The following is a 6,257-nucleotide window of genomic DNA, read 5'->3' on the forward strand; positions in this document are numbered from 1 at the left end:
AAACCCTTTTTGCCCCAATTTTTGTTGTGTTTTTTTAAAAAACCTTCCCCCCCCCCCCCCCCCATATCTGGGGCTTCAACATACCTTGGCAATGAAATGTAAAATATTGCTGATCAACAACTTCAATGGACACATACTTTCAATTACCCCAAATAAAAAAAAAAAAAAAAGACAGATGTCATCAGCTCATTCATACCATATTACACACCTCACTGTAATCACACTGAAGAGAGTCAGAGGAGCAGCTTTTGATGCAATATTATGCAACTGCGTTATTTACCTGTTTACATCTGGGCTACCCTGGTCATTGCTAAAGCTGCACAAGTAACAATCTGGCATGTGTCATTGCATTGTACTTACTTTTGCTTGCACATGCTGGAGATAATGTGCAGTAGAAAACTGATCAGCAGCTGAAAAGGTAAACTGGTTCCAGGTTGTAGGTGTAAATAGAAAAATTGCATAAGACAATAACAAGACCTGAATGGAGGAAGCAAAAAGTTATTCTCCTGGCACCATATAAATTCTGATGCTCAACTTTGTAATGACATCTGCCATGGCAAGGTGGCCCAGTCAAAATGCTTTTGTTCATGTTACTATTTTTTCCAGCAACCACTTTTCTTATGTATGAATCTAATTTGTCACTGACAGTAGCCGTGCCTTGACAACTTCCTCACTATGCCAGCCAGCTTCCCTGAAGCATGCTACCTTCCCAGCCAGGCGGTGAGATACCAGGGTAAGGGCTGTAAGCAATTTCTGGGTTTTCACAGGTCAGACAGGAGCGGGGCCAGCATCCCAAAGACAGGCACTTACTCTGGCACAGAAACACCCACTATTATATGAAATTGAAACTGTTAGAAAGAACATGATGTAAAGATACAGGTGTGGGATTTAATCTTGTTATTGCCCTCTGATTTCTGCATTAAGAGACAGAGATAGACATTCAGAGAAACAGGACTAGAAAGAAGGCGTATGCTTCCATGACTTGCTGCAGAAAAAACATGAAGTGTGGTTTGCTGGTATCAGTTATTGTAAGCATTAATGAGGAACAGAGGAGATCTGTGTGATATAATAATCCTATGACACAATACATAGATTCCTGTTGTTTCTACAACCAAAGCTAATTTCACTGGATGCTTTATATTTGCTTTTCATATAATGTAAAAGTGCTCAGAACTAGTTTCTTTTTTAAGTAGTTCCTCTAAGAATTGACTTCTCACTTGAATTTCCTGTTTTGTGTCTAGTTGTGCCCGTTTGGATTTGTTACACTGCCAGTGTCATCCATGTGTCCCATTGCAGAATCTGGACACAACCACTGCTATGGCAGGTAGCACTCCCAAAGTGGCTGACACTCCCTCAACAGCCCAGTTTTGGGCGTCTCACAGGAAAACTGCTACAGCAAACACACAAAAGCAGAATGGTGCAAAATAGCCTTAAAAAGACATTCACATATCCATCGGGTATTATTACTCCAAATCCAGTACAAAGATGAGCTGACCGAGCTGTCCCAGCAAGTCAGTGGCACAGCAAGACTGGGATTCCCAACGTATACATCCCCATCCACTGAGGAAGAGGCAGCTGCCTTCTCCTGATTCAGTGCTGCAAGGGGTGATTTTGTTCCTTCGCCTTTTAACTATACAGAGATATACCAGTCAGTCTGTTTTGTCTTTTTGATCCACTCTTCTCCATATGGTTTTCAGCCCACCTGTAATTTGCTATCTACCTTTAAATGACTAACTTTTCTTGTTTAAGATAGAGCATTTTGGAGTCGAAGAGGTAAAAACACACGTTAAGCTTTTCCTGTATTTTACCAATGCAAATTTACTATCACGAAGGTTTACAGCAAGGCTCTCAAAGCTTACCATTCATGGATGAGTAGTCATGCTCTGTACTGTTATTTCATATCTGGAATGGGACTTCATTAATTTGCAAGCACTCTTAATGCACTGCATAATGTCAGAGATTACCAGTTTTCCACAAATGAACTTTTCTTCCTTCGCTGAAAAGGGATTAATAGAACAACAAAGTAAGTGTCTCTACTTAAGAGCGGCTTGTGCCGGTGCAAAGAGCCAAGTGCTGATCCCACCCCACCATCTACTGGAACTCTGTAGAATCACAGGACCGCCTTAGAGACTTCGCTCTGCGGGCCACGATCTAAAAAAGGCTGGAGACGAGGGCAGTGCTCAGAGGAAATATCGCTACTATCACTTGTCCTGCAGTTCGCCGGACAGCTGCTGGCGAGTGCTATTTAGACACTGCAGTTAGTAGGCTCGGTGAACTTTCGATCTGACCTGGAACAGACACTCTTTTTTTTCCTTATGTTAATCTTGTAGAACAATAGAACAATAACAGAATAAATTTAAAAAAAAAAAACAACCCGCAGGGTTTTGCACATAAATTTCCCTTTACCAGTGTAATACCACGAATCTGACATGCCCCGGCGCCAGCTCCCTGGTGTCGCAGACAGGGGTGTGTGTACAGGACAGACACACCTGCACCTCGACTCTCCTGACTCAGCAGGTCTCCACACCCACACCATCTGCTCCTCCACATGCACATCTGGCTTTCCCACCCCACGAGGCTCTTCAAACCAGCCTTACACCATGCCAGAGGTACTGAATGCAGTTTTAGACCTGAAAATATCATGAGGAATTCTTTGGAGGGTAATGAGAGATTACCCTCTCTACAGCACTGTAAGGGTGATAAACGCAGTGGGAGACTCCCCACTCCTTCTGAAGTGGGCACAACAATCAGTCTGAGAAAAAATTTAAATTTGGTTTAGTTAATTACAAACTGATTATCATTTGGGAAAACCATACCCACAAAACCAGCTACTGTTTAACAGCCCTACTCTGATTACAGAGTGGACTCTCAAGTGTGATTGGCTTGTTACTAAATTTCTCTCACAGGATGCTAGTGATATCCCAATAAATCGTACCATGAGAGATGCCCTGACCCCATTGAAGTCAAGGGCAAAAAGTCATATTGACTTAGCAGAGGATGCATTTGGCCTTATAAAGTGGGAGCAGAGCAGAACAGAGCCTCACTGTCTTACATTTCATGTGAGAACCACTAAGATGTAGCTGTGACTTTATTCTCCTTTCTCTAGTCACAGCTTATCTGCTGACTTTTCAACAGAGATTTTGGGTTGGATCACTCCCCACCAGAGAACACAGATGAATCCTTCTGCCTGGCTAGGGTTCTGACTTCTCCACGCACATCTGAGCTTGGTGCTAACACTTCCAACATTGAAGATGGAGCTCCAAATCCAGTCAGGAGTTAGTTTATATATAGCATGGTATTTGAAATACTTTGAAACCATGACAGTAATCAAATTATTATTGCTGGGTTTCATTAGGAACAGAAAGTGAAGGCTGATGATATCCCTTTGTTCATTTTGACTCCCATTCACTACATGCTTACCAAGAAATACTGAGGGTGTAAACATTCAGGTTTGCAATACAGCCATGAAGAAAGCAGGGAATCTCTTCACACCTGGAGCTGCTGACTCTGCAGTGCTGGCTGCTGGCAGTGCTCCTTCCAGATGGGGGGACTGCTGCTCCAGGCACTTTGCAAAGGCAGAAGATCGTCCTTGCTCTAAAGCACTGACCGTGTCAGGGTGAAAGTGGATGCAGGACCCTTGCCCACTTGCCGATGTCCTCTGCAGAGGCAGCAGAAGAGCAGATACGTAAGCCGAGTCTATGCTCATGATGGCAATGTGGCACAGAGCAGGTGCTGTCAACTGTAAGCACCAATGGTTTCTCAGTCTCTGCAATGCCAGTCTTCAGCCCTGTTCTGCACTCCAGTAAATAACATTTACATAGCATTTGAATGTCTGTTTCAACCATTCTCTGTGGTTTCACCACAACTTTTGCATTCACCTAATGAACAAAAGTTAGAAGGAAGAGGAGAATTAACTATCCTACATACATCCAAATGCTGATGCACAGGCAAATGTGGGCAAGCAAACACGCAAAAAAAGCTCTGTGTTTCTGCTACTCTCTTTTCATCACTTTTCTGTACCAGGGCTTTCTTCTACTGAAAAAAAAAAAAAAGCCACCCCCAAAAAATCCAACTACCACTGACAGCATAAAAAGTCAGGAACACTTTGCTTAAATCAAAGAATAATTTAAATTGATAATATTAAAGCTATCTTCTTTATCTGCTGCCTAGACAAGGCTCTACCTCTTTTGTAGCTTTGCTATCCTTAGCCAGGGTTGCTTTCATAGCCACTGAGTACAGGTGGCCCTAAGGAATTTGGAGACATTTCCTTCAAGTCTTCTAAAGAAGCAATAAAAAGATACCTACAGAGAAGTCAGCAACTCGGGCCCAACTCCTAAATCTCAGGTTTTCTGGCAGCTTCTGAGCTGTGATATGTCTACTCTAGCTGAGACACAGAACTGTGTTCCCCCGTGTCTACATGGGGAAAGGTGTTTTGCTAAAGCCTTGCTTTAGCAAAGAGAAGCGTTGCTTCTCTTCTGATGTAGAGGGCAGGAGCTGCAGGCTCTCAAACACACCCTGTCCCTGTGGGCTGTGGACACCTATCTCAGAGGAAGTGTCTGGCTTTCCCATAGCCGAAGGCAAGCTGAGCCCCTGGCAAATGTACACAGTGACATAAGGAATATTGTGCCCCACATGGGACCCACAAGGAACCAGCTGCCAGGTATTTCTCCCCCAAATTCCCTGGCTGCGTATCTGCAATGCATCTAATTCACAGGCTAATGCACTGCAAGAGTGAGACCGGACCACTAATCTCCAGAGCCCATTGCTTCCATGTCAGGAGCAGAATGGAAGGACAGAGACCCAGTAACAGTAAACAGGCAGGTAAAACTGTGAGTTTTTAATTGATCAGATTAGGTAGAGGATGGTGGAGCAGCCAGCTGTGTCATCTGTACTGCAGCAGTGCCCAGAGTCAGAAATCCTGTGTACACAGAGGTCAAAGGGCCTCTTGTAAAACACAGGAAACAAAGGCCACTTTGGGGGTCTTTTGAAGATCACCAGGGGTGATAATTTGCAGTTCAAAATGCCTGACCACAGACACGTCTCAGCTCCAGTTCCTCCATGAAGTCAGCAGCCATGGCAGCATTTTGAGCAGAGCCAGTGTGTTAAACTGGACGGACTGGACTGTCACCTGCTGGTGACACGCTGTGAGCCACCCTCCTGGAAAGGAGATGCCAGGTAGGAGCTGACCGTCTGCATAGCTAATACTCCGCTCCCAGATTGCACAGACAGCATTTGCCACACGGTGGATCCCTCCTCCATAAAAAAAAAAAAAAAGGCCTGCGATGAACCAAAGCACAAACCAGTCAGCACCAGAGAAAAGAAATAGAGCCAGTCTCTGGCTTCACAGTCTTAGCACATGCCTCTCCACAGTTAAGGACCCTTGAGCAGATCACACTGCCACATTTTGGAGAATTTCAGCTCTGGCCTTTTGTTTCAAGCCATATTGCTTCCTGGACCATACTATCTTTTTCCAAACATATAGTTTGGATTCAGGTTCAGAAGCAGATGCTTGGGATGTGAATCAGCTCCTGATACAATTCCTATGGTGTCCGCAAGTACGTTACGTCTCTAGCATCCATTATAGTCACGGGAATCGGTCCAAACGCCGGAACAGAATAAATACAGTGAATAAAGTCTAGGGGTGTCTTCGGCTGACCAAACTTAGGCATAGCTTTAGTGTAGGTCCTGCCTGCACTTTTGGGCCAAAAGTGTCCTACCTTTCCTAGTCTTCATCTGTTAGTGTGCTTTATTCAGCAATAATGGTGTGTCTCTTCCAGTGCACCGGTACTCAGTAAACTTGTTCTATCCCTCCCATCCACCAGCCCCTAGGCACTGCTGGTGGTCTACCGCTCTAGGTAAATTCCAAGTCAGCGCGTTTATTGCTATTTCTTCCGTGTAAACAACCCAGCAAAAAGGCAAAGCTCGCCAGGGTCCCCCTTTGCAGTGCAGAGTCTGAGTTCCCCCAACCCGGGGAGGCAGAGGCCCAGCCAAAAAACCAGCCTGCAGCCGTGGGTCTACCGCGGGTTTGGCAAGCACGGGGTTCGGAGCACCCGCCGTGAGCCCCTACACCTCTTGCCGGGTGCTGTTGGAGCCATCGCTGTCCGCTCCGGCCACGGTCATGTGCCCTCGGTTATTACCCCTTCATTAACGAACGGTAGGGCTAACTAAGGTGGGAAGGGCTCGCTCACTTGTGTTGCCCGTGCAGGAGTTACACCGGGAAACCTCCGAGAACCTCACCCCACCAACCCTCCCGAGAG

Source organism: Haliaeetus leucocephalus, unplaced genomic scaffold (assembly GCF_000737465.1).
Source record: "Haliaeetus leucocephalus isolate CR32 unplaced genomic scaffold, Haliaeetus_leucocephalus-4.0 Scaffold722, whole genome shotgun sequence".
NCBI lineage: Eukaryota > Metazoa > Chordata > Aves > Accipitriformes > Accipitridae > Haliaeetus > Haliaeetus leucocephalus.